We start from the raw sequence: 13,008 nt of genomic DNA on the forward strand, positions 1-13,008 counted from the left end.
CATTTGTGATATGAGATGTATTAGAAATTATCAGAAATTTTTTAAAATTAACTGAATGCCAAATTATGTGTGTGCATATGTATACACATATATAATCTGTATAAGTAGAAAGCAACCTGGTACATGAAGTTGCACATTAGTTCAGGCAGAAATTATATTATATTTTCTCCTGCTTTCTGGTCTCCAGAACATCATTTACTTCTGCTTTCAGAAGTTCTGTTCATTATGAAATTACTGCAAGCAGAGCTGAAGAGATGTGCCTCTGTTCTCTTGAAGGGACATTTGTGGGCTGCTTGCCTGATGCTCACGCTCACTAGGACCAGTTAGATCTACTTTGCACTTCCTGGTGGGAATAACCTTGGTGTAGAAAATGCAAAATGAACTGCTTTTTTTTCCCTTGCAAACCAAACTGGCAATGTGAGACCCTGTGTGACTCAGATTTATAGATGAAGAGAAACAGTTTAAACTACAACAAACACTGAAATTCTGCTCTCCTTGATTTCAATGTCTGTGAATATAGGTATCATTATTGAAACTATTTTTATTTTCATACCCACAGTATAACTTTATCCATGACTAAAATGGTCTTAAAAGTTTGTACAGATGTTGAATGATTTTAGTAAACCTAATGGCAGAAAAACTACAGTAGTTTCATTAAACCTGATAGAGTCATCAGGCTTAGCATTATGGAATATCTATAAATAATGTCTATAAATAATGTCTGAAGAGTTGATACTTGAATAATGACCTTTTAGTAAAGGCTAAATCATTTATTAGAAGTTATTATATACTGGCCAGATCAATAGCACCTACTAATGTGCCTGTAACCACCCATAACAAATACTACTAAAGTATATAATACATTTCTAATATCTAGTATTCAATTACCAACCTCTGTACAAACCATTTATTTGAAGCCTTAATATAACATTTTATTACTCTATTAGTGATTTACTTTGTCATGCTTATGTGATTAATTTACTACATAAATCTTGCATCTGATCCTACTGCCTACATTATAGAGGAATCCTCTGAGAGGCCATAAAAAAGAAGTTAGAAAGAGAGGCAATTGCTGGGTTGGGTCTCTTGTTTTCTTACCTGAAACGTTTAATGTGTAATTTCTATCTTTGTCAGCAGGCTGACATTTTAAAGAGGTTTTGTAGGAAATATCCTGGAAGTTACAAATTGCCCTTCAGGAACAGAAGAATGAAAGCAGTGCTGGCTCTTCCTGGTCCCTGCATGCTGGACAGGCTGGAGTCCTGGTTCTGTGTCACTGCCAGTGCAAGCTGCCATCAAGTCACTAATAAGCAACTGGCTGGTGTGTATTTCTGAGAAGAAAATGACCTTTTCCGATTTAAGGAGACTTGGAAGTCTGCAAACAAAATTCCAAATCAAGTGAAACTGATTTTTAAAAAGTAAGGAAAACAGTTTGGCAAGTTCAAATACATTGGCATATCGTTACTGCCTTTGCCAAAGATCTCATCTGGGGCTTGCAAAGGGGCTGCATAAGTCAGAAATTTTGTTTGTGACACTGAAGTCAAAATGTGCTTCTAGATGCATTTTCAGCAGTCATCTTGCTTTACATCTTTGGCTCTTCCTTTTGGTGCCTCTGCTGAGGTTTCTTGGTGCAACAAATCAATACGTGCTGACAATATAATTCAAAATTGGATCACCTATTTCCTGTTTCCTTCTCCCTCTTTTTCTGTAGCTCAAACACAGGTTACAAAGTTATCTGGGATATAAAATACTCTTATTCAGATTTCCTCTGAGCTCTTTTGGAGCAAATCCATAATCTTTTCCATGAACAGAAGCAGGGGCTACAACTTCGGCCTCTCCATGCAGCCCTGTAACCTCAGAGTACTGAGTTGTTCTAGTCTTTTCTCTGCCACCTAGAGACTGATTAAAATCTTTGCATAGCAGTAAAATGCCACTTCAGAAGAGTCTAACTCCTTGGCTGAGGTATCTCTGCAGGAGATGAAGAAAAATGCAGTTTTACTCCTGCTAGAACTCAGGAAAACCTCTGATTTTGGCTCAAATCCAAATATTCTAAGTAATTCCCCTTATGGCTAGGGAGAAGCTGGCTAGAAAAAATTAAAGAAAAAGAAAGAAAAGGAAAGCTGTAATTTATGATTTTGAAATTAAGAGTGCAAAGAGAAGAAGTTGTGAAGAAATTGTATGATTGGAAAATCCTGTTTGGAACTTTGGAAAATGTTGTCCACTATCTCATTTGATTTCTGCAAGTGATTAAGTATCATCCAGAGAAGATGACAACCATAAGTACAGTAGCAAATAATACTGATATGATAAATTATACATGTTTTAGAAACAGAAAAAATGAAACAAAACAAAGCTTGTTTTCAATGTTGTGTAACTCTGATTTACCAAATTGTCAGTTTCCACATATCTTTCTTCCTGCAGACCAATAAAAGCCCAACTGATTTAAACTAGGTTATTAAACATTTGTATGTTTTTGGATTTGAATACATTAACATAATAGAATAATGGATTGTAAGTAGTTCATCAGTAAATAATCCACAATTATGGAGTTTGCAGACTGATTGAAAATAAATAGCAGCATATTGTATAATTAAGCCATAATCAAATGTCTTTCTATATACAAATGATAAAGTGTCCCCTTGGGCCATGGCCATGTGCTGAGGGTTTTATTTAGTTCAATAGCAAAAGCCTTTCTGTGCCAAGTTTACACAAAAGAGAAGTTAGTGAATTGCTAGGAATAGAGTTGACTGATCTCTCCATACAGTGTAATAATTAGAGCCAGCATTACTCTGTGACTCTGTGCACATTTTGGATACAGACTTTTGCAACAGCTAGCAAGATTAACCCTCACTGCTACTCAGCAGTAGCTTTCCATAGCCAACCATTTTTTGGTTTGTATACGAAGCCAGTAACATTTCAATTTAATTATTCTTAATTTTCCATTAATAATGCAATTCAGCTTCACTTTCAAGCAAAGACAGTTGAATTTCATACATTTTAAAGTCATCTCAAAAATGATGGGTTTGAGATTCTTAGCAGAACTCAGTATGGGTCTCGAGTTCTGTCTGAGTGATGGGTTTGGACATGCAAGAAGATATAGGAGTTCATTGTTTCTGTTTACAAGGCTAGAAACTGGTCAGGAATATTTTAAAGCAAGAATAATTGCTTTTCCAGTGTAACCCTTCACTTAGAAGATCATGTGCTGGAAGGAACGAGTTGATTACCTTTCTTCTGAAAGTTGTTTAACATTTAAGAGTGAGAATACTTAGCAGAACACTTAAGAAGGTCAGAAAATCTTGAAACTGGGAAAAAGTATAACAGCAAGAAGAATATCCATCAGAAAATATCCCCTTTCAACCGAAGTCTAAATGCAAGCAGATGAATGTCACAGAAAGGACTGTCATTTGCAGCCTCTCAGTGCTGCTAAACACCCTGCTATACCTATGTTTAATCTGAATAGGCATAAACAGGGATAAACTTGTTATTTTTGTTGGTGCAGGCAGCACTACTGCTTCATATTGGATTTTTGTAACACCCTTTGTTTACCATTTTCCATGCTGTGTGCCCAGGTACCAGTAACACCTCTCAGAAATCAACGCTGCCTTCTTACAATCTGAATTCTAAACAGCCCACGGGTCTAGAAAAATTAGTCCTGGGACTAATGCAGCTGCAGGTGGTTTTTCAGGATTTGACTCACCGTGTAAATTATAACTTTGAGTGGTTCTCTGGAATCAAGAACTCATACAATGCTGGACTTTATCAGAGTTTGATAAAGCTTGAGCAGCACTGGGAGTCACAGTCCCTGCAGGGCTGTCAGATTGTGCCAAAAGCCAGTGTCTCCAGGAAAAAACTCTCATGGCAAACTCCTAGGGCCTTAAGCTGTACTCTTAGAGCAGTGTCACACAGCACTGCTTTACAGTCCCTTCTCAGTCATGATGACCCCTTTAGTAATCACACCACAGTTCTGGAGTCTGACTTAGGAAGGGAGAGAAGACAAACTCGTTCGCAGCAAGGGACTCTGAAACGACAGTGCGGTTTCTTCTGTCCTTTGATTCAACACTTTGCTTTGTGCTAGGAAACTCCTACCCTAAAAAAAGCTCCCACACATTTTAATGCATGATGCTGAACCCCATGTTCCATACAGACTCCTTGAAGTTTATTTATTTTCTCATCTCTTGATAGCTTAAAACCCATTTCCATGATTAGAGATGGACTTCTGGACCAGAAGGAGCACCTTTTGAATTCTTCCAGTTTTCAGGGAAGTTTCTGCTCCATATGAGACAACTGATTTCACTGAAACAGTTAATTTACCAGAGTGACCCAGACCTGTAACTATATTTTTCTTACAAATGGTTATAAAAAATTAAACACAGTGGATGCTTCTGTTGAAGTCGAAGTTTTGAAATAGGTAGCAACACATCCTATGTGCTACCTTACTTGTTCAGCATTGTTCACAGCCACGTGAATAATTTACTTGGAGGGATGCCAGATGAAAGCCAGAAAATTAGAGCTACTCTGAGGTAAGTGAATATGGGGATCTTTTTTTTCTGCAGTTAATGTGATCTCACTTGTCCCCTAATAAAAGTTCATGAAAGGCTGGAATATAAATATTGCAGAGCAGCTGCTGTGAGTTTAATCCATGTTCCATTAATGAAGATGTTTTGCTCCTAGTGTTGGATCAGAATCTGACATATTTTTTTCTTTCATTCCTTGCTCTACACCTGCAAGGTTTTTGGTTAAATATATATGATATGTTTTAGATAAACTGTTTTCTAAAACTATTTTTGGAATAGTTATACAATTGTGAAATAAGTATAGCTGTGGAAAAACAAACTACTTGATTATGTTCTGACTGTAGACTGAAGGGAGAGGGCTTTTCAGGCTGAGTATAAATATACTACCAGGCCTAAGAGAAACAAAGCATAACACACAGTACTATATGAGAGACAGGAAGGCACACAGTCCAAGAAGCAACAACTTAGTCAAGACCTTCTTTCACCTCCTTTAAATCTTGCAAATGCATATCATTCCAATTGAAGTATTTATTTCCCAAGGTGCTGAGCAAGACTTGGTCTTATTTGAATCAGCTCTTATACCAGCTATATCCTTTTCTTAAAAGAAATCTGAAAAATAAAAGAACCCTCCCAGTCCTTTTAACACTGGGAGAGGGAATTCAGAAAGGGGGAAACAAGTTATCACAGTTCGATTTGCAGAATAAGCCAAAAAAGAAGAAAAAAAAAAAGAAAAAAAAAGGTCCCTGATAAATGAGAAATAGTCCCATTATGTTATTATTCTGTTACCTAAGAAACTATCTTCAAAACAGAAGCCCTCATAAATACTCTGGAGATGCATCAGACACTTTTCCCTGCTGTATGACATTGTGTATATGGTTTGGCAGGAGTTCATCGTGTAGAAGATAAACTAGCACATAGTGCCAGGATTCTATTACTCTTGACCCTGACCTTTGGCTGCATGCTGTTTCCAGTTGCACTCCATCTTTAAAAAAAAGACAGCCACCATTTTTTTACCCTTTCTTTTTTAACTTCTGTTTTTAAACTTCTTTACCATGATCTACCCTTTGTCTGATACATATTTGAAAAACAAGTTTTCTGATCTCTTTCTTCTCTCTCTTTTTTTAACTTCTGTTTTTCATTCCTGAAACCAGCAGTAGTGCTTCTGCCAAAGTTGGCTTTCCCATTCAGACTTCTCCTCTTTTTTTTCCCTCTCCAAACAGTAACTACCTCAATAATGTAGAAGAGTATAACATATTCTGGCCATAGAGGAAATACATTCTTGGAAATGATTTGTTTTTCTATGCTATATTTACTATCCTGTGAATCCAATATATCAATTTATTGTGATTAACTAAATCTGTTAAGTCTTGGGAAAGGAGATGTTATTTTCTTTGATACAGAATCAACTCTCAGAGCTGTCAATTCTACAGAGAGGATAGTGGAACTACAATAGGGCATGTGAAATTTTTAATAATGTCCTCTTCTTACAAAATCATGATCTATATCAAACGTCCAAACATACTGCATAAGGTTGTGGTAATTTACAAAGCACTTTGATGCAGAGCTACAATATAAGTACTTGGTAAACTACAGAGAGTAGATTAGGCCACAGGAAAGCAGAAGGATATTCTTGAAAGTTTATAAGGCTGACTTCTGTGCTCCTAGTTCAGGCAAAACTCCCAGTGAAGTCACTGGGAATTCTGTTTGTATTAAGCAGGACAAAATTAGGTCTCTGTTTTCCCAGTAGGGATGAGGCTAACTGCCATGGATGAAAATGTTTTTAAATAGGAAGCAAAATAAACTTTTTTTTTTAACTACCTCTGGCTGTCTGGAGTGAACTTTTAAAAAATTAAATCCTGGTATATCCAATGGCTTTTCATTTTGTGAATGTTGCAGTAATCAGAGTATATCCTTTGTTTATGCAACTTTTAATAACAAAACAGAAAAAGAAATTACAAAAAACCGCCCAGACATGGGGTTTTTCTAGAGGATAAGTGAGAGAGAATCAATGAAAATTCGCATAAATGCTAAACTTGCAAGAACAGGAAAATTTAGAAACTATATGTATTGTAACTTGACAAAAGTCTCTGGTGCATTAAAGTCAACAAAGATGTGTTGCAATACAGCTTTCCTAAATGTTTAGCTTACTTTAGAGAAAGAAAATGTTAACACTGTAATTATAAACTGTTAATACTGGTTTGTATTTGGGGGCCAGGACTGAAAATGATATAAACAAACTGTTGTTACAGAAATTTCTTCTTTAGTTAACTCTTTCATTCTACCTGTATTTACCAGAAATTTTGGTATGATAAAAAGGAAGATGTTGAACACCTGAAGGGAATAAAGCCCAAGATCCCTGGGATTCACCTCAAGTCTTATTTATATACTTGATGGTGGTTTGCATGGCAACCAAAATTAAAATTTGATTTTATTAGAAAGTTAAGTTTCCATAATCTGTGTTAACAAGGAATTTCCAATGAAAACTAAGGAAGTCATCATTGGTAAAGGTCCTGATTCTATTTAATATTGTAAAAAAAAATTACTTAGCAGAACTACTTACATTTAAACTTCACAGTTATAAAGTGCAATCTATAGAAAGATTTTTAGGAATGCCAAAAATTATAGTACATAATGCAAAATATGAAAAACATTACTTTTGAGTTACCTGCTCCCCTCAAACTGTTACACCAAGGCTATCTGAACAGAGGCTAACAAGAAAAGCAATATCTAGGCATATTTGTTGGCCTGGAGGCCAATTGACATGGCCTGGCCACAATCACACTAATAAACTCCTTTACATTACAGAACAGGGTGGCTGCATCCAAACCTCCCTTTGGGAATGGTCCTTTGGCATGTGCTGGTTCCCAGACAGATAGTGCAATTTGACATGAGCCAAAAGGGCACCAGGGAATAGGTTAGCAATTTAACCATACAGATAACAGTGCTTGGGCTGCTGCCCTGGTCCTGTCCACATCACTGATACAATTACAGTCAAAGATTCTGGGTCCAAGATGCTTTACATACCTATTTCCAAAATGGAAAATCTCATAATCACTACATTGTGTGGGTGTATAACAGATATAGAGGAAATAACACTCCAATATTTCATAACACAGTTAGAGACACCCCAAAAAATTCCATGTCCAAGTAACTTAGAATTTTATGAAGAATTTTCTCTCCCAGATTCTCTGTTTTCTCTTCCGCCCTACAAAGTCTTGATAAAATCTGGTACACAAGCCAAAAAGACAAGGAATTTTTACCAAGGCTTTAAGCAGACATCCTAAAATGTATCCAGTTCACATGGAGATAAGCTGAAGGAATATCTAGCCTGAGGTCTTCAGGATTGTGGGGATTACCTAGATTACTCCATTTCTATCAGTGTTTGAAGTAACACTATGACTGGACAGTAAAGTGAAAAGAAAAGCTGACAAATCCAGTAAGTTTTCATCTGAAAGAAGACATATCTACCTATTCACAATAATGAATACATTGTCATGTAGAAAGAAGTATGCAAAAACTCAATTTTTTTTTCTTTGCTGTTCAAAACAACATTTTCCTGCTGCTGCTGTCACTTGATTTTCTTATTTAGGTTTCAAGGCTGGTTAAGCAAATTTTAGTCCATGCTTTTCTAAAAGGCTTTACTGCTATTTTCTACCTTTTCCCCAATTATGTGGTCATGTCCTCTTCCTTGTTCTTGGCAGTACACAGTTGCTTGGCTTAGAGAGCTCATCCAAAAGTCTGTGTAGTCCCATGAGGAACTGCACAGGCAGAAAAGCTAGAAAACATGACCATTTCTGAAAAACTGACAGCACTGGACATGCATAATCCAAAAAAAAAAAAAATAAAAAAGTTAGAGAAGAAAACATACTAACTGTATTCAAACCTAATTCAGACTTCTGAAGAGAAGAAAGGAATCTGTTCTCTGTGCCAGAAGGGGATAGAACAAAAAAAAAAGGGCTTACATTGCTGCAAAGGTGATTAAAGTTAAACACTAGGAAAGTCATTCCAGCAGTACAGATAGGGAAGGACTGGAACACATTGCTTAAGGAGAGTGTGGAATTACCACCATTACAAGCCTTTAAAACAGCTGTTTTTCCAACAGCTGTCCACAATGTCCTTAGCAGAGCCAGTTCTGCCTTGGGGCAGTGCAAAGAACCACATGACCTCTCAAAATCCTGTTTCAGTTCCATTTTCTGTGACTGCATGATTGGCTTCAACAAGCTGTTAATCCATGCCCTGTCACATTACATGATAAGTAGAAGTTAAGGAAAGAGTCACCATCCAAAAGAAATATTAGCTTGTTTTCTATGCAACCTAAGCCTGATTTGCCTGATTTCATCACACAGGGCCTGAGTGGGAGAAGAGAGACTGAGTCATAGGATGCAGGAGTGAATTGTGCCTGTGACAGGAGCAGCTCTGTTCCTGAAAGCTACAGATTGTTTTGCTTCATATTCCTTCTTCCTAATGAGTATAATTCTTTCATAGGACTAATGACTGTGATTCTCCAAATGGAAACCTTTGCAGAAGTATTATGACATTACTATTCTCTCTTATTTACAGACTTCTGTCCCAAAATAGTCAGCAAAGATGGTATCCAGATACTTCAGTTAGGCATAGGGTGTCTTCCTCTAGAGACTTTCTAAAGTACTTATCAGAGAATTGTTTCTGCTGGCAAGTTAGGGAATTTATTCTTTCAGGAACAGTTTTTCCCTAATCTTCAATAACAGTAGTAAATTAATTAAGCCAGGGGTTGCTCTCTGGCCTCCAAGTCAAAAGCCAAGGCCAGGTTCCCTCCACACTGTGAATTTACTTGACCCTACCAAACACCTTTAGGAAGGCTTCCTGCTAAGTCCTGAATTGTAGTCGAAATTCTTCTGAAAAGTGTTGATTGACCTTGATGAAAAATCAAACCAGAGAATCAATGGTGCAGCTGCTGATATTTCAGTGGCTGGGAGTATTTACTGGTTGTATTTAAGCTACTAGTGTGGAGGGCACATAATGGCTAAAAAAAATGGTAAAAACTGCACAGATAAAGATATATTGAATTCCACCATGAAGTATGTTGAGTATATAAAGAATCAGAGAACATTTTAATATAGAATCACAGAATCACAGAATGATTTAGGCTGGAAGGGACCTTAAAGATCATTGAGTTCGAATCCTTTGTCATGGGTAGGGACACCTTCCCCTAAATCAGGTTACTCATCAAGCCTGACCTTGAACACCTACATGGATAGGAAGTCCATAATCTCCCTGTGCAACTTGTTCCAGTGCCTCACCACCCTTCTAGTAAAAACCTTCTTCCTAATATCTAATCTAAACCTGCTGTCTTTCAGTTCGAGGCCATTCTTCCTTGTCCTATCACTTCATACCCTAGAAAAAAATCCATCACCAGCTCTCCTGTAGCCCCTTTAGGTACTGGAAAGGGATTTAAGGTCTCCCAGGTGCCTTTTAAGCCCCAACTTTCAGCCTGTCTTCAGAGGAGAGGTGCTTCAGCCCTGTGATCAGCTTAGTGACCTCCTCTGCACTGATTCCAATGGGTCTTTCTCGTGTTGGTGGTCCCAGAGCCAGACACAGCGATTCAAATGGAATCCAGACATGAAAAATACCTTTTCCTTCACTTCTGTTCCTATGGCTTCATGTGTTTGGACAACATTCACTGTTTTAGTAAGCTGAAGATCCTCTTTATAGGTTTCAAGAAGAGACTCATAAGCCTGCTGCTGAAGAAGTGTGCACCTCAGTGATAAGGGGTTTTGCAGGAGGCAGTTGAGTACATAGGGAGGAAGGCTCTAAGAAGACTGATAAATTCCAGCAGATGCAGCTGTAAAGATAATCTTGGTTCAGTCATAAAAATCCTCTTAAAGTTGCACAAGTACCTAAATTTTTCTTTTCTCAGATAGATTTTATGTGCCATGGTGAATTCCAGGGGCATAACCCCCAAGTTTATCTGAGAAACATACTTCCAAAATCTTCTTCAGTACATCAGCAGGGTGTGCAAATAAAAGAATTCACATAAAACCAGGCAGATCTTCAGGAGATACCTGCTCCTCAGGTAAACACTGCAGAGTCTCACACTCATTAGGGGATGAGTCAAAAGAGAAGCATCTACGAAACTGAGATACAGCAAGAGTAATTAAATGCAAAACTATTCCAAGAATTCAATTTAATATTTAAGGATATTATTTAGTAAATTTAAGAAGCTAGAAAAGCATTTACTTATCAAAAATTTTTTGGCAGAGAAACAAAGTGAAGGATATCTAAAGGGTTCAGTTAGGATGGAAAGAGAGTTTAAGGACAATAGGAGAAAAGTAAAGCAAATTGGACTATTTGTATTTGGCTACAGAAGGAGCTAAGGCAACAAGATATAAAGACAGCAAGAGGTACCAGGTTGAGAACTTGGTGTTATGATTGTGTAGGCAGTGTTCCCAGGACAGTTGTGAGGGAGAGAAGATCCCAGGAGAGAAATCACAGGGAATTACCCATTTATAGAGACAGTTAGGGAGTACTGTATGGTAGAAATGATTGATACACATTTTATTTATTTACAAGTGCCATGGTTACCCAGACAAGTTTTAGACTCTTTGTTCTGGGCACTAAGTGTAGATGAGGCTGCCCACGCCCCAAGAAGTAAACAGACCATTCAAAAGAGGTTGGAGGTTTAGATTCAGCTGGAAAAGTGATCTCAGTGTGACAGAAGGCTGAGATAAAACCACAGAGGTTCATCAACCTGAGCTTGCCTTAGCCTCAGGACAGAGCAATGTCTCAAACTAAAATAAACATTTTCTTAGCCAGAAGAACACGAGATGCTGGAAGCATTTTGGTCTTTAAAACAAGAATATGGCCACCACACATGGCTGGAAATTCATTACTGATGCTTTGAGCTAGGTAATACCTCTTGCAAGGCTGTGCTGTGAAGATCCCAAGAAGAATCAGTCAGAAACTTCCAAAGAAGGCTTGTCCTGTGTATCTACCAGCCAGCAGACCTATGAAATGTCTCCCCAAAGGATGACATAGATGCAAAACCTTTCATGGGCTCAAGGGGAGATTGGACAAGAACACAGACAAAAAATACACTGAGGATTAGTGACTCCATAAATCATGTCAAATGCAGGAAATCCACTAAAAGTAGTTGGAATCTCAGAGAGTATTTGGGGTTGTTTTTGCATCTCTTTAGGTGTTCCCTTATCCAGTGTTACAGATGGTATAACTGCTCTTATGGTGCTGTGCGCTGGAGCAGCAGCTGAGGAACATCCTCATTCATACATGGATTATTTCCAAGGTGCACATGTCTTGGTCTTGTGTAACAGGGACCACATGGCTCCACATGAAGCAAGAGCACAGCATGTCAGTCTCCCTGTTTCCCATTTCTTTCACCCCTCCTCCTCAGCAATACTGTGGAAGCAGCTGTTTATGTTACTTCTCCTTGGGCCAAAGAATGAATGATGTCTGCATTAGTTTGAAGGAATCCCTCTTTGAAGGAATTCCTCTTTGAACTGCTTTTTGAGTTCCTGCATAAAGGTCATTCATCCTTGCAGAGAAAGCAGAAGAACCAAAGTTTATGGATGTATATCTGACTATTAACATTAAAGAAAAGACTGATATTTACTACTTGTTTTGAGTGTCAAGAAATAAAGCCGGAGCTCTGAAAACTAGTCTCATAGGTATTGGATAAATGGAAACATAAAGGAGTCATATTGAACTTATTCATCATGTGCACTTCATTTTACTACTATTTCCTAAAAATTTCAAGTTTATCCTTCACTGGGAAGAAAGAATAAAACAGCATATTGTCATGGAAAAAAAAAAATAACACTGTTGCTAAAGGAATAGTGATAAGAAGATAATTCGGTAGAAGCAAACGCCAACACATAGAACTGCCACTTTGGACAAACACCAGCTGTTCTGCTTAGACTTCAGCCAAGCACCAAGAGGTACACTTCCCTCTATTGTCCTAGAAGATTTTATTTTCAAATAATCTAAAATGAAACAAGTTTTGCATATTTTTCATGAGCATATATAAATTTATATAGATGCATATATTTATATTTATATTCCAGTGCACGCACGCAGACAGAGACACAGACACACACATATTTTTACAACTATCTATAACTACTGTGTATATTACACTTACTGTGGTATGTGTTAAGTAGGTAGAAACTATTCATTTTTTTAAGACACTATAATATAGAACGTGAAGAGTTAAAAATATAGTTCAGAGTTAGCTGAGGTTTGAAAAAAATGTGGGTTAGACAAAGAGAGCTACAGACAAAGCCAAGTGCACCAGAAGCTACCTATTTTTCAGGTTTACATCAAGTTTAGAAAAGATTCTGTATCATCAACTTTTTCATTTCTTCCTTTCCTTTTTTTGCTTTTCTTCACAACATGACTGGTCATTTTCACAATATCACTAGCCTGTTAGGCATAACTGCTCTTGTGTATATGAATAAAGTTTTAGGTACCTGCTATGGAGACTATTCAGAGCATTATTAAAGTT

Source organism: Haemorhous mexicanus, chromosome 3 (assembly GCF_027477595.1).
Source record: "Haemorhous mexicanus isolate bHaeMex1 chromosome 3, bHaeMex1.pri, whole genome shotgun sequence".
Lineage (NCBI taxonomy): Eukaryota > Metazoa > Chordata > Aves > Passeriformes > Fringillidae > Haemorhous > Haemorhous mexicanus.